A 24,383-nucleotide genomic window follows, 5' to 3' on the forward strand; every position below is an offset into this window, starting at 1 on the left:
AGAATATGGTGACAATCACCCAAGGTTTTGGGAATTTTAGAAATTAAGACATCATTGAACCTGTGTCATACGTAGAGGAATCGGGCTGTGAGATTTATTAGCTGGGTTCAGAGTTCCCATTTTATTTTCTCACTACATCCACGAAGAGGAGTGCCATTTATGCTGTTCTTTCTGAGGGATGTACTCTGACCTGATCAGGATTGTTTCAGGGCCTCTGTACCAGGGCTTTGGTAGGGAATTTTTGGATGTATCATATTTTCTCACATGCAGTGTACCCAGAATATAATACACACCTTGTTTTTAAAAAGTAGAATGAAGGGAAAAAAAAGATCTTTCCCTGTAGTAAGTAAGTAGCAGCAGCTAGGGAGTTGAGCCTCCTCATTGTCCTGTTCCCTGTGGATCCCTGCAGGTCTTACTTTTGGTTTCATCTGGTAAGCAAACGTACCTGCTTTTACCATATTTCTTGCATATAATACACCCTTCAATTTTGAACAGCTGGTTTCATTCGTGGGTTCTTAGAGTAAGTGTAGCAACTCTAATTGCTTCACAACAAAGCTGTGCATTAGTTTCCTAGAGATTTTGAAAGGGAGGTGTGAGGTGAGAAATGTTATCTTTTTGAAACACAGCACTGGGTATAATAACCCTTTATAGGGGAGAATCCCACAAGAGTGAAGTCAAGACTGCATCATAGGTATAAACAAAATGCTTCTCAATCTTTGCAAAAAGGAATGAAATAAAAATGTAAGTCTAGTTACCATACCATTACTGGAACATAATTTACCATTACCACACCTACTATGCGCTGCAACCTTACATTTGCTATTCTCCAAATATCCTTGTCTAGTTACTCCTAGGGCTGCATGAAATTTCTCTGATTGTTTCATTTTGAAGCTGTTCCGACGCATTTCGAGCTCAAAACAGCAAAATTGAAATGAAACAAAAGGCTCCGAAACAGCTTTGAAATGAAATGAGGGCATGCAAAACGTTTTGAAAGTTTCAAAATGTTTGAGTTTCAAAGCAGCCCAGTGGCAGGAGGCAGGGGAGAGCTAGAGCTGTGCTCTGACCAGCTTCACAGCCCCATGGAGCTCAGCCTGGCGTTGGGAGGTGGAGTGCAGCCCTGGCTCTCCCTGGCACCATGCTGCGCTCTAAGCAGCTCCACAGGCCCATTTTAAGAAAGCTGGCATCCCTAGTGGACATGCCCCTGGCTGGAAGAACAGTCTTGAGTATCGTATCTCTATTTCCCTCCCTGTTTTCATCTGAGACTTTCTAGTATTAGTGTAGTAACTATAACTGCTTTACAACAAAGTTGTTCATTAGTTTTCTAGGGATTTTTGAAAGCTTAAGTGGAGATGGGGGAATAGAAGTGCAGCCAGCTGAAATTTTTATCAGAAGCTGCACGTGAACCCTTCTGCATTGTAGGATAAAAGTCTGATTTGAAAAGTCAGCTCCAAGAGCTAGTTTTATATGCTTACTGTATGCACATAAAATTTCAGTTACGAGTAACTGCTAAAGATCACCCAAAATCTAAGTCTTCTTCTCATAAAGAAAGTATGTGTTGCATCAGAACTACTCAGGCTACAACTTTACCAAGATTTTGTCAAGACAGGATTATTTAAATGTCAGCCACTGAAAGGTCAGACTGCCATGGATAAATTCCAGTGACTTCCCACTAAACATTTAAAGAGCAATTGAGTAGACTGTATAGAAAATCCAAAGGGCGCGCCTGGTTTTAGAGATGCAGGGATTTATGCCCCATTAAACCAAATTTTGGAAGTTCACTCTTGCAGTGGAGTTGCTACTAAGCACTTCCAAAATACCAAGGGCTGGTTTGTAACATATTGCCATGCGTTGTGTAGAGTATAATTATGTATGCATGGTCCTAGCAGGCAAGGATCTACTCTCTGTTTTGCCTACTTCCCTCTGTGCTAGGCTTCTGACAAGAGGTTCTGAGAAGCTTTTGTTGCTACAGCAGCACCTTAGCTTAGGAATGGTTTACCCTTTTCAGGAAAAATGCTTACGAGTACACAAAATTACAATTCTCACTTGAGCCTTGGGCAGTGTCATGTTGGTTGCTTCAGAATGTGGATATAAAAGGGAAACCACTATGGGTGAAGCAATGGCCTGTTGTATTCTGTTTTTACAGAGGCCCTGCTCAAGGGGGCAAGCTGTTATTAGAAGGAACTTTCAATCTTTTTGTAGTTGACAAAATTCCTTGCCTTTTTAAAAAGGAATCATGATGTTGCTCAATCTGAGGTGCACCGTGGAGTGATTCTGTAAGCAATCTAGAAGTGGGGAGTGTTTTTCCTCTAAGTGCCAGGGCAGTGAGAGGAGCATCAGGGAGGGATCAGCATATTCAGCAATTAGCTTTGGAACCTGGGCTGTGATTCATAGGGTGCAGGCAGGCTTGAGCAGTGGGTGGGAGGAAGGTATAGACTGCTTTTGCGCCTTCATGACTTTTAGCTGCTCTGGAGGAGGTGCAGAGGTGGTATAATTTAGAGCAGCCCCAGAGCACTTAGAAGAGCTGCCATTGTTTGCTCTGCATTAGTCAGCCTGCGAGGTGCTCTAACCATTCACTGTCTGAGTATTGCGTGTTGGGACTGACAGTCCTATTTGTCTTGGCTGTCGTGCTCTCATGCCTACTAGGGTGTCAGTTAAGCAGAGGTGTCAGGAAAGGCTTCTCCTGAGATGCACCTTCTATGTAAAAGAAGCTACCTTTAGAGCTTCTGAGGAGTCAAGGAGGGCCTCCTCCTCTATCCCTATTCTTCTGCCCTGTTGGTTCCTCTTCCCCTAATTTTGCCCCACTTTGACAGAAAGGGTAGACAAATACTGTTCCTTCCTGGCCTGAGCAGTGCCAGGAAACCGGAGCACAGGGATTACAAAAATCTAGCAAGAGATGAGGTAGAGAAGTTAACAGGTTAATAATCCAAGGTGAGAAAAGGGATTCTTGAACAGGGGTCAGGTGATAGCAAAGGCAAGATATGAGACATTGGGGGAAGAAAAGGACAAACTCAAAAGAGAATACTTTGGGGATAAAAAGGAGGCTTGAGGGGATGGGGGGGAGCTCTGTTCTGATTCCCCCCCCCCCGGTATTTCCTAGGTAACTGTGGGAATTGTCATATTGCTTCCATGTCAATAACATAGAGATAATGACAAAAAGTCTCACAGAAAGACGCAATGTCCTGAGATGGAGGCATTACATTAGAGAGGGTGAGTGGGGGAAAAAGGTATTAATAGCCACATCCCAAACATGTGATTCAAAGAATTAGAACAAGGCTGCTGCGAGTCTCTTCCCTATATGCATAGGGTTACCTTTAGTGGGTCAGTGCTGCCCTGGCACTGGCATATTCATTTCCCTCACTGACCTGTCTTCTAGTGGAGGATGCTCATTTTGTTTTCAGGAGGAATTTGACATAGTGCAAGACGAGCCCCATAATCAATGACTTCTGGATGAATCATTTTAAATAGAAACTAAGCTGTATAAAATGTTTCAGCAATTCTTAAATCAATACTTCATAAGTGTTACCTTTTGCACCCCAGTGGCTTCATATATTTCAAACTGAAATAAAATAAATCCAGAATGCCAGATGCAGTGATATTGAATCATTTGGTTGAATTTTAATGGCTGCATCATTGTGCACATAGCCAGTTGAATGTCGCGTTTTTCAGCTTCATTCAGCTGGAGATCAAAGTAAGTTTGAATTCCCATGTGAAATTTCTTTTATAGTTCACCAGGTGCTATGACTTGCATGCATTTCCCAAAGAGAATGAACAAGTGAGTTAAACGTTAAGAGTCAGAATAATTTGGACTGGAAGAGACTGCAAGTCGGCTCCAGCCTCATCCATATGAAAGGATGGATATCATTATTCCTGAATCAGCTTTGATATCTCAGTGGAAATTTTTTTCATGTTTTCTTTTTTTGCAGCTTATTCCTTTGTCTACTAGAAACTGCTATAGCCTGAACTGTCTCCCTGATGTTTAAAGGGAAAAGAATAACTTGTAGCTATGGTACTAGACTGGGCTCAGGAAATCTACACTCAGTTCTTGGTTCTAATAGATTTCTCCATGACCTTGCGCAAGTTGTACAGAGCTAAATTCTCAAGGATCCCAGCACAATTGATGCTGAGCACTTCTGCATATCTGTCCCTCTATATTTATATTAGCTGCCTGAATAGGAGCAGAGCTTTAAAAATGCTCAGCACTCACAGCTGGAGGCAGTCATTCAAAATCCGGTCCACAGTGCGTCGTCTGTAAAGTGATATTTCCTTTCTGTTGTTTTAAATTATAAGGTTTTTGTGGCAGGTGCTTACTATGTAACTTGTATAATACCTGTCACAATAGAGCTCTGATTTTGTTGGCTGGGGCTGCTGCTAATTACTGCTTAGGGGGGGTTTTGACAAATAATTAGCCTCTTGTAAATGGTGTTCGTATCTCCCCTGGAGGTTGTTTTCCAAATTGTCATATTTGTTGCTCTGTTCTCTTTTTTTGGATTCTAATTTAAGTCGTTATTGTAAAAATGCAGTGAAACAGAGGCCTCTGATGCCAGGTAAATTGAACTAATTACAGTACCTTACCTGTTTAGCACACAGTACTTCAATTACTGCTCAATATAGTACTTATTGCTATTGCAGTGTTACATTGGCTCAGAAGAACTGAAGCGGAAGAAGGAATTTCAGGGATCCTATAAACTAAGACAGTTTTAAAGTGCTTTACTGCTGTGCATTTAAGATATGGCATAATGGTTGACTACTACATAGCCCCATGCAGTAACAAGTGTTATGCCTTAACTGCAGAGTTAGTCTAGGCTCCTATGTGAGCATTGTCCTTGGGCCTCTTCCATCCACACACAAGCCTTCAATGCTTTCAGGTTAGGCTAGTCTAGTATTTTCCTTTCGATCACGTTGCTCTGTAGACAGACTGCCAGCTAAATCATTTAACTACTCCAATACCTCCTTATGGTTTTCCTGTGTGACTCATGGGACAGAGATTATTCCATAATTTATGGAGAAAAGAACAAGAGCATTGTGGCAGAAGGTCAGAGAATCTTGGCAAATACCCCAAAACTTCTAGTCAAATAGGAGGAGTACAGATCACCCAAGTTAACTCTTCAGTGTAATCTTAACATTTCTGGTCACTTGCATTCTATTTTAAGACCTTAATATTTATATTATTAAGGGTTAACTGAAGGTTTCATTAAAAAAAAAAAATTTACAAATTTTATCAAGTCCAGTAGTCATGGTTCATACCTACTTGCATTTCCCCCCCTTTTAGCTAACCACTTCTACTTGAAATATGCTTCTAGCAACTTACTTTCACTAAGCTTTATAAGTCACTTAGGAACCTGACCTTAATGTAAATTGTAACCTGCTTCTTTGAGAAATCAGCGTATTCATTACATAGATTTCAGCTCAAGAACATGTAGGATTAGTGGAGAAGAACGTTGTCAATGTGGTCATGTTCATGTGGGCACTGAGCTTTTCATTCATGCATGTTAAGTGTTGGTTGCCCATCATCCCCTCACCTTTGAATTGAATAACCTTTTTGTGAGAGGAGCTTGATTAAAATACCCATTAATACTTTGAGAATATTGTTCCTCAACATAGTCATTTATGGCACCTCAGGTGTATTGAATAAAAGGTGGAAAGTGATCCCCCCTCCTAAAATGGCTTAAAAGCTACATGTCTTTTTTTGCATGAGCAGTTACAATAGAGGAGTTGGCTTGCTGACTTGCATGCAAAATATTTCAGGCTTGACTGTATAAAAGCAAGCTCTACTATGTTTTGTGCAGTGGAAGGAGCATCTTTTAGATTACCATTAATATTTGCTTGTTTAGGTGATTGCTACATAGTAGTTATCACTAAGGAACCCTAGGGAACTTTATTGATTCTTGTATCTGGAAGAAGTCCTTGGCTCTTAATATTTTACAATCATTTAAAATGGGCTAGAATATTAATCTGTAATTTTATTTACAATGGTCTATATGTTGTCTAGTAGGGTCTAGCTGTAATGGTCTAAGAAATATGTGACAAGGAAGGGGTTTTGGTGATATCTTTAATTAGACCAGCTGTGTAGTTGGGGGGAGATGTTAGACAGCTTTACTTTGTGCGTATCTTTTCTAGCAGCTGTCTACGCAACACCACTCGGGTGCAACTTCAGAGCAGTTTAACCAGGGCAGAAAATTGCCCAGTAATCTTAGGTAGTCCTAACAGGGTCTTTAGACATTTTCCCTCTCTCAATAAGGGCCAGGCTGGGCACCCAGAGCCATTATTGAACAACTGCTGCTGGTAACTATAATGTCTGAATGGAATGGTTATTTTGTGTTTTGTGTGTGCCTGTGTGTAATGATGTGCATGATGATTTGTGTGCGTCTATATGAGTGGTGTGTCCAAACCTCTGTGTCTAATTCATGTAATCAATAAATGCAGCATTTTGCGTTATCCCCCTTTATAAGGTCTCGCTCTTGATTTGGCAGTTGGAATTTAACATAACAAGGGGCATCTATTAGTTACTCAAGACTTATTCTTTGTTAACTATCATCATTTTCTAAAAGAAAACAGATATGTGAATTTTGTAAGCCTGAGTAGTCTGTCTGCTGATAACCTTGGACTGGCCAGAAATCCACAAGGCTGATAATGTAAGGCTAGCCAATGAGCCTGCTGTGAAAGGAAGAGGTGGATATTTTGGGTACCCTACTCCCAACTTGTAGCATTCTATGTAGGCTTCCAGAGGAGTGTCAGCTGCTGAGTTTGTTCCAAAGGAAGTTCTTTAATTTCTAGCAGAAGCCCATTATGAGAGTGAGTATTCACATTTTCTCTGCCCTCCCATCTTATATGGTATGAAAGAGGGGACTTCAGCCCTCTTGCTAGTAATTGCCACTAGCACTGGATTCACTTAGAAGGTGAAAGAGCACGTACTCCCCAACTTTTCCTCTGCTTGCACATGCCAGACCCTGAATCATGATGGAGAAGGTGCTTCGGGAGCATCCTCTACAGCTGGTCTCATGTGAGAGGGGTCTAGACAGTCATAGTAAAGGGAGGCCTCTGCAGTGCTTTCATTGCCATGTTTCTGGGTTAATTTGAGCAGAAGTGAGCAGATGCAACGTGCTTGGGATGCAACTTGCATCTTAGAGCACTGGAATTTAATTGTAACTGGAGGACAGCATCCCCTTAAAGAAGGAGGACAGAGCCTTTGTTCCTATTTTGGTGATGCTCACAGTTCTCTGCTAGGCATCTCCTTCCTATTTCAACCAATAACCTCAGCTGCCTTGACCTCTGTCAGTGCTCCCAAGTGCATGACATTTTACAGGATGCCACTGGGCTGATGAAATTATTTTAGCCTTTAAAAAATGTTTGTTTCTAACAAAAGATCGAGGCTGCAGAAAGTCTAAAAATAGGTTTTTGAACACAAGCTTGACTGAAGCTAAATCAATACTTGAGGTTCACAGAGGCTTTTTAGTATAGGAACTTTGGACTGGAGCGGTTTTGTAGGGAAAGAGATCATCTGCACTCAGGAGCAATGGTAGATTCTGGCTGGGTTTTGTATATCGGAAAAAGAAGCACTGTTACTCTGTCATGTCACTTTTCCCCAGAATTGGTGCTCAAATGTGGTGGTTTTGATCTGAACCATCTGTCCAACCCTGAGCCGTAACATCGTTGATACCAAAGCAGGAGATGGCTTTGAAGACTGGTCTTTTAGTAAGGCTGGAGTAAGATTGTACTGGAGTAGAAATTAACCTTTTGCTCAGAGTTGTTGAACAGACAGATCTAACAGATGTGTTCAGAAGGGCTGCACGATATATTCAGAAGGCCTAAAACATGATGTATGTTAACATCATGATGGTTGTAATAACTTTTCTATTATGAATTGTCCTAGGAATGCACACAGCTTTTGGAACACTGTTCTTCTAATATTTGCTCTCCTCTGTAGCTACATATTGTTTTGAAGACAAATGATTGATGTGATTTGAGTTTTCTCATGAGTCTGCTATGTCTCCTTTTTTTCACAGTACTGTGCATAGCACCAGTCAGCAAGGGAGGGTTATAACATTAGGGCAAATCAGGGGCGGATAACACACTATTGAATCAGTATGAATGTTGACCTTGGTACTGGGGCTTTTTCTGATTGGTGGGAGTGAGCCTGGTAAAAGAGGCAGAAAGAAGAGGTAATTGGTAGGGCAGATATGGGGGTTTGCACACCCAGGAGGAGTCTGGCACAACCTGGCAGCCGTCCCAGGAGTACGAGCCCCCATATCTGCACCCTGAATGAAAGGAGGCTGCCTCTCCCACCTGGGATCAGTGGTGGCTGCGGGCTGTGCCCAGCACCAGAGAAGATTGCTTCTGCTGCTTGTCCCAAGCGGGAGCGGCAGCCTGAGCCTCCTCTCATCTGGTGCACAGATCCAGGGGCTTGCACCCTCAGGAGGGCTGCCAGGCTGTGCCATACTCCTCCTGGGGTTATGAGCCCCCTGATCTGTGTGCCAGATGAGGTGGCTCAGGCTGTTGCCTAACATTGGCACTGGGCACAGCCCACACCTAGTGTTGGGGAAGATTGCTTCTGCTGCCTGTCCCAGGTGTTGGTGGCAGCCCGTGCCTCCTTGGATCCGGCTTGCACCCCTGGGAGAAATCCAGCACAGCCCTGCAGCCCTCCTGGGGGTGCGGGCCCCCGGATATGTATGCCAGATGGGAGGAGGTTGCTGCTGCTGGTGCTGAAGCCAAGTAAGCCCGGGTTCAAAACTTAAAACGTTTTGAAACTTTTGAAATGTTTGAGTGCCTTTGTTTTGTTTCAAAGCCTTTTGTTTCATTTCAGTGTCACTGTTTCAAGCTTGAAACATGTCGAAACAGCTTTGAAACGAAATACCCGGTGAAATTTCACACAGCCCTAGTGGATTGGAAAAGAGGATGCAGTGTTTTTTGCTGTGTGAGATTATATGTTGAGGTCTTAATGGAAGACAAGAATTTATATTTTCTGGGTGAATGGAACTTTACAGTACTATGCCTGCGGACTTGGAGAGACAGAGGGTGAACAAAAAAACAATCCTCGGGTAAGAGAAGGCTTCACCATAAATGTTCACCTTGGCAGAAGCGCTTGAGCCCCTTTGTGTAATACTGTGTGGGATCTGAGTTTCAAGCCAACTGACTTGGGGCATTTTTCAAACTAGCATGCACAAGGAAACTTTCATTGCTTTCTTTTCCTTCTTTTCAACTCCCAGAAAATGCTCTTTTTTGTTGGCTAACGTATACACGTGGTGGTCAGATTTATGAAATGATTCCCTTTCAGTCTGAAACAAGTTGCCACCCTTCATCTATGTCAACATTTCTACTGTTGCAGGAGGGGTCCAAGAAAGCTGTATGGGACGAGTTCTTAAACAGTAAATGTGAAGATGGGTAGGGAGTTTGGGAAACCAGTTTTCTCTTTATACTGTCCCACTTAAGCTGCCTATAAAGATAAATGGAACAGCTCTCACTCAGTCATTCATTATTCATTGGGTCCTCTCTTGGTTTTATTGCACAGAAGAGTTGCTGTCTGGAACAGCAGTCGTGCTGAGTGTGAAATGGGACAGATACTGAATTTTGTTTCACTAGGAAATTACTTGTTCCAATAAAAGCCTCGTTTTCAAGGGCTCCTGGCGCAAGTAAAATAGCAGCACCACCCGTCAGTACAAAATGTATGGCCATAATCATATGCATTAAAAGATTAAGATATTCTATTACCGTTCCTACTGCTCATGAAATTAGAGCTTTCTAACATTGTTCCAGAGAACTGAATAATTCAGATTTGAGATCTGACCAGGGTAACAATGGCTAAAGCTGTGGATTCAGTGTGGAAAGCTTTACCACTTGAGTTGAGCTGTAAAATTTAAAATTATACCGGCTTTGCTGTTCCACAAGTGTCCAGAACAATAGCGAGCCTAGTATCTTATGAAACAGAGGTATCTGTGGTTATTTTGACAGCTGTTGCAGTAGGTCAGGGCTGTGGATAAGCTGGGGTTGGTGGTGGAAATAGATGCTTGTGCCCTCCTGGCCTCACTCTGCTCCAAAGAAAGGCCATCTCAGCATTGAGCAGTCAAGTAAATCAGTGTAAGAGCCAACCCAAACTTACTTTGAGCCCTCAAGTTCCACCTGAATTAAGCCTTTTGTCTGTTTAGGGGGAGTGTGATTTTAAAGGCAAGGACTCTGACTCTTATTTGTAGAATGTGCCCTGAATGGTGGCTTGTGCCTCTTGGGGTCACATCTCCTTTTCAGAATGGCCTAGTTGTCTGCTGCCAGTCAGGTTTCTCCCTTGGGACCAAGGCAGCTACTAACTAGAAACTGCTTCTTCCAGCGGAGGTTCTCAAGAGGTCCTGAAGGGAGGACAGGACTAGTCATGCCTGACCAATCTGATTCCTTTCTATGATGAGATGACTGGCTCTGTGGAATGGTGTCTTCCTGGGAGTGGAAGGAAGCCTAGGGCTTCCAGTGGGACACTTGTGTGTCTGTACACCAATGTCAGGAGCTTGGGGAACAAACAGGAGGAACTGGTCCTCCTGCTAAGCAAGAAAGACTACGATCTCATAGGAATAATGGAGATCTGGTGGGACTCCACTTATGACTGGGCCACAGGTACCCTGTACAGAAGAGATCATGCAGATGAAAAGGGTTGCAGATGTAGCTCTTTATGTCAAGGAAAGCTACACATCCCTGAAAAATGACATGGGCACCCAGGGAGGATGACTTGAATCCCTCTGGGTTAAAATACATGGGGAACATGACACGGGGGACACCTGGTAGGAGTCTACTACAGACTTCTTAACCAGATACAAGAGCTGGACCAGGAATTCGCCAGGGAACTGGCTGAGGCTGCACGGTCTCGGTGCATGGTTGTCATGAGTGATTTTACTTACCTGGACATCTCATGGGAAGAGCACTTGGCCAAATCCAGTCGGTTGCAAAGCTTCCTTGCATGCATGGATGAGCTCTATCAGTCTCTAGAAGTCTATGGGCCGACAAGAGGTAAAGCGTTGCTGGACCTGGTACTGGCCAAAGGGGATGGTTTAATCAGTGACCTAAGAATTGATGGAAAGCTGGGTGATAATGACCACGAGCTGATCACCTTCGCTATCCATTGCAAAGCTGGCAAGTCAGTCAGCAATACAGAAGTCCTTGACTTCAGGAAAGCTGACTTTGACAAGCTCAGGATGTTCATTGTTGAGGCCCTAAGGGACCATGAGTTGACAGGAAAAGGAGTCCAAGAAGAGTGGTTGCTTCTCGAGGGGGTGATTCTGACAGCACAAGGGTTGTCCATCCCATCTTGGAGGAAGGGTGGCAAAAGGGTACAGCAACTCCCTTGGCTTAGCAGGGAACTTGAGGACCTCCTACACCTCAGAAGAGAGACTTATAAATGGATGGAAGGTTGGAATAACCACCAAGGAGGAGTACGCAGCACTGGTCTGTGCCTGCAGGGAGCGGACCAGGAAGGCGAAGGCTGCAACCGAGCTCCATCTGGCTTCACATATCAAGGATAACAAAGTCCTTTTTCGGATATGTAGGGAGTTGGAAAAAAGCAAGGGTACCATTGAACCCCTGCTGAACCAAATGGGACAGCTGATAACCGACACCCAGGAAGGGATTGCCCTGCCTAGCATGATGTGGGATGGCCAGGGTGAGGGTGTGTTTATACCTAGCATTGGTGTAGACCTTGTAAAGGAACACCTTGAGAGGCTGGACACCAAGTCAGCTGGCCCTGACTGATTATACCCTAGAGCACTCAAGGAGCTGGCAGGTGTCATAGCCCAACCACTGGCAAAGATATTAAAAAACTGATGGTGCTCAGGTGAAGTACCTGATGACTGGAAGAAGGCCAATGTGATACCCATCTTCAAGAAAGGGTGGAAAGTAGATCCCAGGAATTACAGGCCAATCAGCTTGACCTCAATCCCTGGTAAGATTCTGGACAAAATTATCACAGAGATCCTTCTTAATAAGTTGGCTATAGGCAACATCCTGAGGGACAGCCAGCTTAGTTTGTCGCAGGTAGGTCTTGCCTGACCAATCTCATCTCCTTCTATGACCAGGTGACATATCACTTGGAAAAGGGAGAGGAGATTGACGTCATATATCTGGACTTTAAAAAAGCCTTCTATCTGGTGTCCCATGATCTCTTCATGGAAAAATTGGCCAACTATGTCTTTGTCTACACCATAGTCCAATGGCTGGGAAATTGGCTCTGAGAGTGGACCCAGAGAGTAGTGGTCACTGGTAGTGAATCATTATGGCACTCCATGACCAGTGGTGTCCCCCAAGGCTCTGTCCTTGAACTGGTTCTATTCAACATTTTTATCAACAATGTGGACATTGGTGTCAGAAGTGCACAGGCCAAATTCGCTGATGACACTAAACTTTGGGGCATGACATCCACATCGGAGGACAGGCTAGTGATCCAGGCCAACTTGCGTAAGTTTAGTAAGTGGGCAGATACAAACTTGATGATGTTCAATACTGATAAATGCACAAGGTACTCCACCTTCGGAGGGGAGTGGGAGGGGGGACCTGCAGCATGTTTATAGGCTTAGCGGTGCTACGCTTGCTAGCACCACAGCTGAATGAAACTTGGAGGTCGTGGTTGACCGCAACATGAACATGAGCCACCAATGCGTTGTTTGCTTTTCCAGCTGCAACAAAACTCTGGCTTGCATCTATAGATGCTTCTTAAGTAAATCTCAGGATGTCATCCTCCCGCTGTACTCGATCTTGGTGAGGGCGCGGCTGGAGTACTGCCACCAATTCTGGCTCTACAATTCAAGAAGTATGTTGAAGCTTGAGAGGGTCCAGAGGAGAGCCATGCACACGATCAGAGGGCAAGAGAATAGGTCTTATGAAGAGAGGCCGAGAGCCATGGGACTCTTCAGCCTGGAAAAGTGCAGGCTCAGGGGGGACCTGGTGGCTGCCTATAAGTATATAAGGGGTGTGCATCAGGATTTGGGGGAACGTCTGTTCACCGGAGCGCCCCAAAGGATAACAAGGACTAATGGTCATAAATTCCTCCAAGACTGTTTTAGGCTGGACATAAGGAAATTTTTCTTTACTGTCCAAGCCCCCAAGGCCTGGAATAGACTTCCTCTAGAAGTGGTACAGGCACCCACTCTGGACTCATTCAAGAAATGTTTGTATGCTTATCTTGCTGGGATCCTTTGACCCTAGCTGACTTCCTGCCCCTGGGCAGGGGGCTGGGCTTAATGATCTTCAAGGTCCCTTCCAGCCCTAAGGTCTATAAAATCTATGTGGGAAGAGCAGTGGACATGATATACCTTGACTTCAGCAAGGTGTTTGAAAAGGTCTCCCATAGCATTCTTGAAAGCAAGCAAAGGAAGTGCAGGTTGGATGAATGGACTGTAAGGTAGACAGAAAACTAGTTGGATTGTTGAGCTCAAAGGGTAGTAATCAATGGTTTGATGTCTAGTTGGCAGCTGATATTCAGTGGAGTGCCCCAGGCACTGGTCCTGGGGCCAGTTTTGTTCAATATCTTCATCGATGACCTGGAAGATGGGATGGAGTGCACCCTCCGCAAGTTTGCAGATGATACCAAGCTGGGGGGAGTAATAGAAACACTGGAGGGTAGTGCCAGGATTCAGAGTGAGACAAATTGGAGGATTGGGCCAAAAGAAATCTCATGAGGTTCAACAAGGACAAGTGCAAAGTGCATTTAGGACAGAACAGTCCCACGCACCAGTACAGGCTGGAGGCTGACTGGCTGGGCAGCAGCTCTGCAGAAAAGGTCCTGGGGGTTACAGTGTGTAGTAAGTTGAATATGATCCAACAGTGTGCCCTTGTTGTGAACAAGGCTAATGGCTTACTGGGCTGCATTAGTAGGAGTCTTGCCAGTAGATTGGGAGAAATGATTATTCCCTTCTATTTGGCAGTGGTAAGGCCAGATCTGGAGTACTGTGTCCAGTTTTGGGCTCTCCACTACAGAAAGGATATAGACAAACTGGAGAAAGTCCAGTGAAGGATAATGAAAATGGTGAGGGGGGTGAGGCACTTGACTTCTGAGGAGAGGCTGAGGGAACTGGCTTTATTTAGTCTGGAGAAGAGGTGACTGATTGGGGATGTAATGGCATCCTTCAACTACCTGAAGGTGGTTCCAAAGAGGATGGAGCTAGACTGTTCTCAGTGGTGGCAGATGAGAGAACAAGGAGCAGTGGTCTCAAGTTGTAGGTTAGATTTTAGGAAAAAAGTCCTCACTAGGAGGGCAGTAAAGCACTGGAACAAGCTACCCAGAGAGGTTGTGGAAGCTGCATCCTTGGAAATTTTGAACAAAGCTTTGGCTGGGATGATCTAGTTGGGGATGGTCCTGCTTTGAGCAGGGGGTTGGACTAGATGACCTCCTGAGATCCCTTACAGCCCTAATTTTCTATGATTCTATGCTAGTAAGAGCCAGAAGCTCACAAAAGGGTGCAGTTTCATGCAACACTGAGTGCATGTGGTCATTCACAATGAGGAGTAAGAAGAGCCCCAATGCATGTTCTGACTTCATATCTCCATATGTAGGGATCAGTAGATCCTGCAGATAAGAAGGGCGTGTTCTTATGTTCTCCTTGATTTTTTTTTTTCTTTCTTTTTTAAGCTACCTCATGATGATCCAGGGCCCAATGTTAAGGTGGTGGAGATCAGTCATATATTCAGGCTGCCAAAACAGGAAGCTTAGTGGGAGGGTTTCTACTACAGAGCAACATGAGATACCACTAAAGGATAGATTTCAAGACAGTAACAGGGGATGGACTTGTTACTGGGTATACTTAATATTCCATTTTTTGAATTAGTATTTCACAGAAGATTTCTCTTCTCCACCAAGCTGTAGGAGTAACATATGGGACTCGGGAAATGTGAGAAGTTTTAGTAGTCTCAAGAGTCCTGAAATCTAAGATAGGCCTCAAACATGACCTCTGTTCTTCTTCCAGAAGCACTCAGTACTGTCTGGCAATCTCAGTAAGTTTCCATTTGTTGCCCTGGGACTTTGAACTACCTGAAGACTTAAATTTTCCAGTTCTGTTGCTAGTGTTCACCGTTTTAAAGAAATAAGCTGTCATGAAGTTTACAGAGTTGGACTGATCCAAGATGGGCCTTTTCTGGTGGTCTTCCACAGATTGGTGGCATCCAGGGCCTATTGTCCCTTCTCCAGGCCTGATGGGAATGCCAGCTTCTTTTGGCAGGGTAGGAAGAGCAACCTTGTGTTCTTTATCTAGGAAATCACAAACTATTGCCAGATGGATTTCAGTAGAGAAAATACTTCAAGAAAATGTCTAACATGATTTTAAAGGGAAATCTTCAAGTGTTTTGGGAACAGACTGAATCATGTTTCTGCTTCCTGGTTTGGAGACCAGGAGCCACATACCAGCCTCCAAGGAACCTTCCTTAATGCAAGAGAAGCCATGGGACACATTTTCAGTCTTTAATGGGGGGACATTTGGGGAGTGGGAGGGAAGCAAGGAGAAGGAGAGAATGCTCCAAATGTTCTGTCCTGCTGGGGAGTCCTGCAAGGGCTGATCCAGAATTTCCCAAAGGGAGGTGCGGGAGCAGCAACCCTGTTGCAGGAGTGGTAGCATCCCTTGCTCCCAGCTTCCTTTGCCCCATTAGTGCCAGCAGACTATGCTGTGGGAGCCTTTGGGAAGTTTTCAATCATTAGCAGGTGAAGATACCCTCTCCCTTCCCGTTCTTGCTCAGAGGTGCTCCCCTCCCATCCTCTTTCCCTTCCTTCATGCCCCCTCCTCACCCCACTTCCTGCCTGCCCCTGCTGCATTTCTCATGGTTGTGGGGCAGGGATGTTCTGGAGTCAGCTGGGCTGAGTTGGGGCTAGGCTTAGCTGGGGTGGGGACAGCAGCAACAGGACAATTGATAGATGCTAGGGTTGGAAGGACCTCAGTAGGTCATTGAGTCCGACCGACGGTCCTGGGCAGGAAAGAGCGCTGGGTCAGGTGACCCCAGCTAGGTGCTTGTTCAGTCTCCTCTTGAAGACCCTCAGGGTAGAGGAGAGCACCACCTCCCTTGGAAGCACATTCCAGATTCTGGCAACCCTTAATGTAAAGAAGTTCTTTCTAATGTCCAATGAGTTCTCGGAGAGTTTTGCCACCCTGGATGGTCACAACACGGGGAAGGGGAATCCCGTCTATCCCTGTTGCCCTTGTCCTCATTCCCAGCTGAGTCCAGCTCCTGTGCAGCAGGCAGGATTGGATCTTGTGCTTCTCTGCCCTCAGAGTGGACAGTGGAGAAATGCAGGAGAGGGGGGATGGGGGGAAAGGGGAGAAGGGGAGAGAATATTTGCATCTGCTTCAGGAACTTTAAAAAATCCCTGGAGCCTCCTGCAGGTATGGTCCAGTCAAAAAGTGGGGTGCAGCCACACCACTGCACCCCCTCTGGATCTGCCCTGGAGTAGCTCTGTTCCTTCAGGATCCTGACTTAACATGTCTGATCAACGCTCAGGATCTCAATATTGCGCTGTTAGGCAGGAGGGCATGACACAATTTTACACACACACACACACACACACACACACACACACACACACATGCTGTCTCTACATACAACATGATGGGTTCACACACACAAACATATACACATATGCAAACATGCACTTCAGTAGCTGTGTATGTTAACAGTAGGGGGCACTTAGGGCTACTCAGGCGGGGTGAACCTGGGGGAAAAGCCAGGAAGAAGAGAAGCAGAGGTGTGGAGCTGGGGGAGAAAGCTGGGAGGTGAGAAGCAGCAGTGAGCTGGGGAGAGAAAGCCAGAAAGTAGAGAAGCAGAGGTGCAGAGCTCAGGGAGAAAGCCAGGAGGTGAAGGTGGAGAGAAGCCAGGTGGCAGCTGAGAGGTAGGGGACGCAGAGCTGGGAGACTGGGGGTTGGAGCTGGGAGGCAGAGACAGAGAAGCCAAGAGGCTGCAGGGGGCAGAGAGAGAAGCTGGGAGGCAGGTTGGGGTTGCAGAGAGCTGGGAGGTAGAGGGCAGAACTGGGGGGAGCTAGGAGGCCACGGGGTTTAAAAGATCAGAGAGCCGGTGGGGAAGAGAGAGAGACACAGGAGGAAGATCAGAGGGGCAGAGATTGGAGCAGAGCCAGGAGATACAAAACCCAACTCAGGGTTCCAAAATAACAGTTTTTTTAAACAGGCAACACACTATGTAGCCTACAAAGTTATTGGTGTACACCCACACGCTGGTAATAGGAGAAGAAAGGCTTAATGGAGGGATTGAGGTTAAGGTGTGCAGAGACAGAGCTCAGGTCCCTTGTTTGGGGGAAGAAGGTGGGTGATGACTACCTATCCCAGGCTGAGAGGTGATCCTTGATGGGTAGGTGGGGTCTTCTCCAGCAAGGTGTTGGCCAGAGAGGGTTGTCGGCAGGCCTTGTGGGTGAACAGGTGGTGTAGCGTAGCGCTGGTCCAGACAGAGAGAGCGTCCCAAGGAAGTACCAGCCCTTTTATAGGGGTGGGCTACCTGTGTCTCCTATGGGAAGGACATGCTCAGACAAGGGCTAGGCCTGCTCAGATTTGGTTGTGCAGTTCCAGGCGTCCTCATTGTCCAGTGGGATACAATGGTGGAGTTGCTGGTTTCTAATCTGTTCTTTGTTTCCATGTTGCTGGTTTCTTGGAGGGTCTTTATCTTTCAAATATTGGGTTTTGTCTCTGGTCCTGGGAGTAGGTCTGTGGTTTCAGGGAGAGTCAACGTAAGGCAGTGGTCCAGTTGCCAAGCTGATGGTCCGGTCATTCAGCAGGAGTTATTTTTAGGCCTGCTACGATTATGTCTCAAGCATCCTCATTCACTCTCATTCATCTAGGAACCAATTTACATAGGAGGGGTAAGTATTACAGTTGCAACACAATTACAATAGGGTATGCCCGGGCAAGGGACACAAAATGGAGACTTGACATTACAAGATGGAAACTTAACATTACAAGATGGAGGCTTGACATTACTTCGGTTAATGTACAGGAACAGACCTAAATCATACAATATCAATATAAAACAGTACAAATCAATAAAAAAAATAACAGAACACAGTTTACAATATAAAAAGGGGCTTGTCACAGTAATGGACTACAAGACCTTAGCTTACTCTATAACTACTTACAAGGGGCGAGGGGGGCAGAGAAAGGGTCAGAAATGTTTGGGGAAGGGGAGGGGGATGTATTTTTGTTTTTGTTTTTTGCTTTACTTTGCAAAAGGGTCCATTAGTTAGGCCAAGAAAAGAAGGGTGGTCAACATTTGCCAAGATGTGGTCAAAGTTAGCAAGGATGGAGAGAGAAGAGCAGATTTGAAAAGCTGTAGAGAAAGGGAGAATACGTGGGTGGTGAAGGGGAACAGGAATTAAGGAAGATAGTGTTGGAGTGTGAAGATGGGGAGAGGATGGAGAAAGTAGATGAGGAGACATTTGTCTGAGTTGGATCACCTGGGAGGAGGCAGCAAAAATGAAGTATGTAAAGAGTGATTTTACTGGAACGCAAAGAAATGAGCAGGGTTAATAAGTATTGAACTTTCCACTTTCCTCTGAACTCAGAAATTCTCAAGAGGGCCTCAACACTACTTTTGCAGAAAGCAATTTATACAGTTGGACTGGTACATGCAACCAAAAATAAACTCTATAGACACTGCCATATTAAATAGCTGTGTGAGATCCTTTTAGAGTGGGATATGAAAGCAAGAGTCCATATTATTAGGTAATGTTTGTACAGAAATATAGTACATACAAAAGATACAGGCATTTTTCACCTAGAAAAGGCCTAAACGTTCAGTGTGACCGGCCCAAAATTGGGATGGGAGGGAATGCAGGAAGCTTGAAGTGCTGTGGGATTCATTTTTCTAGTATACTTAAAAATCAGCTTCATGGTTCTTCCTGATGCAAGACATTTTCAGTGTCAGAAGCGAGAAGATATTAAAGTTTGTCGTTAATATAAGTAACAAATTATAAAGTGAGCAAGGTCTCTCCACAATGAGGGACGTTTGAAGAGTATGTGGCACTAGCTATATACACAGACACAATGTTCCCTGCGCTGCCTACACTTACATGCCAAGGCTGCTTTACTTCTTAACTGGTATGCATTTTCAATGGCATGTGCATAAACATTCACAGAAATGATGGGATAGACTTATGCTTGCAGGTTCTATTGAGAAGAAAGAAAAGATTTAAAATGATGCAACTAAACGCAACAAATTAGCCAAAATAAGGATTCACAATTGAAGACCTGTATTTCAGATATACAGTTTCCTTCAGTTGCATTTACATCATAGCAACGAGCTTCCCTGGGTAATAAATGAGAGTATATATTGCTGGACAGAATTACCACTTCAGCTGTGCCCTGGAAAAAATGACTATACATGTCAACTAAAATACCCTCAGTAGTATTTTATGAGAAGTATCTGGGTACTAATAAAGAGGCATAATGATATTTTTAATGCATTTCTTTATATGCTAGTCTTTTATTGCTGGTCAGATATTTAACTAGTGTTTTCCCTTTGCTAGAGATGGAGAAAGTGACTTTCTAGGCAGGGCTCATTATCTTCAGACTTCCAAGCTTCTGTTGCTTAGAATTTGGAAAACATTCAGAATAGATGAGCTGCCATGAGACAAGTAGAAATTAAGGGCATGAGCTACAGCTCTTCTAAGTGATAGAGCTCCTTAAACCAACACTCCATGCTTCTGCTTAGCAGATCTAGCATAAGAGCCTATAGCACCATGTGTAGTGTAAAACAGAATGCTTTTTTATGATTAATAAGAATTAAACCCCTGAGACAGACTTACTGTCAGCTGTAGTTACAGCTTAGTCTCCAATGCTGCTGGTTAGTGGGGAAGGTTTTGACCCTTTGCTTTCTTTAATTCAAAGTATTGGTAACTCTACAGTGATGTTTTGGGGGATTCTCTGTTAACCAACAAATTCTGCTTTTTTTAAAAGGGATGTCTCCTTTTTGTATAGATTCAATCACTGTCTGACATAGGACCATGTTGCATATTGCACACCCTGTCTGTAAGTTGACCTAACTCCCCTGATAAAAGCAAAGCATTTTTCAAAGAGGTGAGCTGAGCCAAGGGAAATGTATGATATCCCAGGCTGTTGGACAGGCAGGGATTAGTGCAATGGGAATTTTAATATAATTTTAAAGAAGTGAAAGGCTGAGTAGGAAGAAAGGGAATAGAAGACCCAAGGGCTGTGAAAGGAGTGACCAAAGGGAACACTGAATTGTGGGAGGGGTTTTGCAAGCGACCTTGTTTTTTTGCATCTCTCTGAAAGTCTCCACTCTCTCCAGGATTAGTGCCTGTATCTAAGATCTTGTTTTGCAAGGCCTCAGAATTCCTTGTGGGAAGTAAAATGGGAGTATTCAAGAAGGTGGAGCTCTTAGGGGAAGATACAGGTCAGGCTTGTAATCAGCAGTGGTCTGTGGAGTCAACAGTAGACAGACCCACAGGGTCCTATTTTCAAGAAATGGCATCAGGAAGTTTTGTGTCTGCAATAAACATGAAAACCATAGATATCGGCTGGGCATTGCTCAGGCTCTGGGCTTGGGAGTGTGCAAGATTTAGTGCAGTGATTCTCAGCTAGAGTGGTGCAACACCCTGGGGTGCTTTGTTATCCTTTCAAGAGTGTTGCAGGATGCCATGCTGTGTTAGCACTGTTAGGTATGTAAACATAATTCATGAGATGAACACAAAATTTCAAATAGGAAGCCACAGTGTTGAAACCATTCTGACCTGTTGAGGTCTGAGTTTTTTGCAACCAAAGAATTGTTCTACTATTTTTCTCTAGTCAAAATGTGTGAAGACTAAGAGCTGGCGTTTTTTGAAGAGTGCTTTGAGTCTATCAGTTAGGGTTGTTGGTTGTAATCTATCAAAGTTGAAAACCTTTGACACAACACTTAAATCACAATGCAGCTGCCTTCTGAGTGTCCAGGAAGGGGTGTGTGTGCGTGTGTGTAGGGGAGGACATGGGACATCTGTGTTAACTGTAATTGTGTGCACAAGTGCAAAGTGAATCCTGAACAGTCCCACTGAAGAGTTCAGAAATTCAAGATTGGCGACTTTACTACTGAAACAAGAAGAGAAGGAAGAGATTTAGTATTTAGACAAGAAGCTCCAATTCTGTACATTCTAGGTGAAAGATATTCCTTGCAATAGGGTTATTTAGGAACAGCCGTTCATTGTATCCAACTTGAGGACTGCTGTATGGTTAAGAGCCAGAGTAGAGTTTGTAGATATGGCTTTCAGATTCTTTCCTGGAGAGCTGGTGATACCCTACAGCTTTTCTGTTCTGGCAGAATAGAGATTTTCCTTTTTTTTTATATAAGGCAAATATTATTTTTAAGACCTGAAATATCCCCCCTTTTTTTCAGCAAACCCCTCCCTGATTTTGGCAAGTCTTGTGAGAGCTAACAGGCAGATCTTTGATTGCAATTCAAATACTTTAGAAATATATTGGTGACTCTCTGCTGTTTAATGAGTTACGTTTCTGAATCTAGGACATAATACAAAACCTATTGGAAAAAATGGAGACACTCGTATTGACTTCTTGGATTAGGCCTCTATTTCAGTCATGTCTTTCAGCTCTGTTATGCTGTGGAACAGAAGTGGAGGCAATGCTGACTCTTCTGAAAGGCTTTTTAGGCATCCTTGAGTATAGAGGCTGTGAAATAATTACAGTGTAAACCATTTCCCTCTTCTGTTTGAAGTGGATTTAAAAAGAACTTTTTATTAATGCACCCTCATGTTCAACAGGCAGTGCAAAGCCCCTTTTGATTCCAAAGATCCGCGTTTCCAAGTGGTGTTTCTGCATACTTCATGTCTTAGAGGCATGAACAATAGAGCAAAGGGAGAGAGGGACTCTTCTGGTACCATCATAACCAAATGTCATTACATTCTAAAGAAAACTGTATGAGTTGGTGCAGTATATTTTGCCAAATTTGTCAGCTTAATCTGCTGCACTTTGAAATAAACCAGGCTGCTCTGAAGGGAATGGAAATAACTGAATGTCAGCGTGTGTGTGTATAAACCTGTTGGAAAGGTTAAACAACTGCATCACTAGTATTTTCAGTGCATCTATAAACCCCTGGATACTTGGAAAGTGCTCTGTTATTGTATGATGGAAGCCATACAAATACCTGTCTGCTGTATCCCAGCTAGTAATGCTGAAATGTTAGATCTCAAAGCTCAGGAAGTTGAATCTAAAATTTTGAAACAAGATTTATAGCTTATTTCATCAGCTATAGTTGACAGCAATAATAAGTGCATTTACTCTCTGGAATGTCAGAAGAATCCCAGGGTGTTTTATATTTCAAGAGCAGCTAATAGGAATGTCAGAAATAACCTGTTTTTAATTCTGATTTTAAAGCAAAAAGCTTCAGCTTTTCATATTTCAAATGGATAGATTCTAGCTCTGGAGGATAATTGCTGAAAGCACATACAAAAATAAAATCTACAATTGTATCTGTTTGGAGCTAAATACAAATTTCCTTTGGTTATGCTTGCATCACTTTTTTTGCAGATATTTTTAGACACTTACTAGCATGAGTGCTTCCAGAAAATCTGTGAATCTCACATTCTTGAATAGGCATAACAGAAGGGTTTTACTTTTTTCATAATTTTGTGTACCTGAAATCTGACAGTTGTTAAATTTGCATCATAAATTGAGGTTGTGGCCAATCACAGTTGAGCAGTTTGAATATTTTACAGCCAGCCATACATAAAATAAATCAAACATGCATTTTTGTTGGATAGTTCTGAATGATAAACTATGACCCAGTTGCAAATATTTTAATTAATTTCTTCCCTTAAATCATGGCCCAATTCTATCAACCTTTTGTTGTTATCTGTCATGCCATTATTTTGTATTGGTTACTCAGAGTAAGCAGATACTCGGCCCAAGTGAAGGTGGAAAAACCACATCTTTCAATATTACAAAAAATTAAGAATGAGGTGACTTGTTTTGCAGCAAAAGCCTTTGTAGTTAGTGCAGGTTAGTCTGAAAATACATGCTCGGTCAGTGTTATACTTTTAATTTCAATAGTGACATGACTTTTGGGCAGAGCCTTGTGTTGAGGTGACCCTGAGTGAGCACCTGAGAAGTCCCTGCTGCACAAAGGCTACCGTATACTCCTTATACAGCTACAACCTGCACCCCTGAACCATATCCTCCTTGAATTCCTTCATGGGTCACCGTCTGTTCTCTGGGTCAGAGCCCTATTTTATCTTTTTTCCTTTAGCAAAACTAGGTACCACCCAGTGAACAGACAAAGGAGAACCTGTATTCTTCTGAGAGAGGAACTGTAATTCTTTGCAGGGCTGAGTCATGTTCTCTCTGCCTGTCATATACTTGGATGGTTACTCAAGTAAAGGCCTGCAAGAATGATGTGAACATGATACAGGGTGGAAATTCAGTTTACCAAAGTGCACAATGATTTTCCTCTCCACCTAACCCTTTTCTCTCTAAAGCTGTGCCAGAGAGGTCACAGAGGCCTAAGAACAGTCTCATTGTATTTCAGCTAGTCTATTTTGGTCTTGGACAGAATTGGGTGGTGCAAAAGTAAAAAGTTCTATCCTTCCCTTTAAAGCCTTCAAATGATCATTGGTATAGCTTAATTTTTGTATTCTACCTTGCTCCAGGGTCTGGACTTTCTCTTCCACAGTCCTTGTCGTTGGATTATAGGGTGCAGACCAGAACCAGATGCCATCCAAACAATGTTATGCACAAGTTAGGAATGACATGGTTGCTGCAGCAACTAGCACTAAATCCTGAAGGTAATCAAGGTGAGATGAGCATCTAATGCTTAGTGGTTCCTATTTATCCCAGGTGTTATTCTCAGAGGCAACCTAAACATGGACCTTGGCTTGGTCTGACAGACGAAGACTATCAGGTTGGGAAGGGGGGCAGGCTAGCTTAGGTAAGTCAATTGCATTGGCCAGCATGCAGTTCCAAGACATAATGCGACTGAGTGGGTAGCTCATCCATTCCTATCTGGTGTAAATAATTTGTAACCCCTTTAGACCAGAGCAATAGTGGATAGAAGAGGTCCTTTGATCACAGAAGTCTTCTTCACATTGGGACTGTGCAGTAGGTCTGAAGCAGCACGTATTTGATTCAGATTTGGATTTGGCCGATCGGAAGGACAGTGATTCGATTCGGTGATTTGAATCACTGTCCCGATTTGTTTCAGCTGATTTGGATCTGGAGATTCAGCCATAAGCTAAACAGGCAGCAGTCCTTGAGGATGCTGGACACATCTGCCTCCAGCTGGTAAGTCTGTTGTGGTGGGTACAGGGGGGAGGGAAGAGGCATGGGGGGGGGCAGAAAAATGCCCCCACAGTATGGGAGGGATTGGGGCTAGGGCTAGGACTAGGGCTAGGATAGGACAAGCTGCCCAGCCAGGGCTGGGGGCAGATGTGC

This window comes from Crocodylus porosus, unplaced genomic scaffold, assembly GCF_001723895.1.
Source record: "Crocodylus porosus isolate Cpor-Errol unplaced genomic scaffold, CroPor_comp1, whole genome shotgun sequence".
Lineage (NCBI taxonomy): Eukaryota > Metazoa > Chordata > Crocodylia > Crocodylidae > Crocodylus > Crocodylus porosus.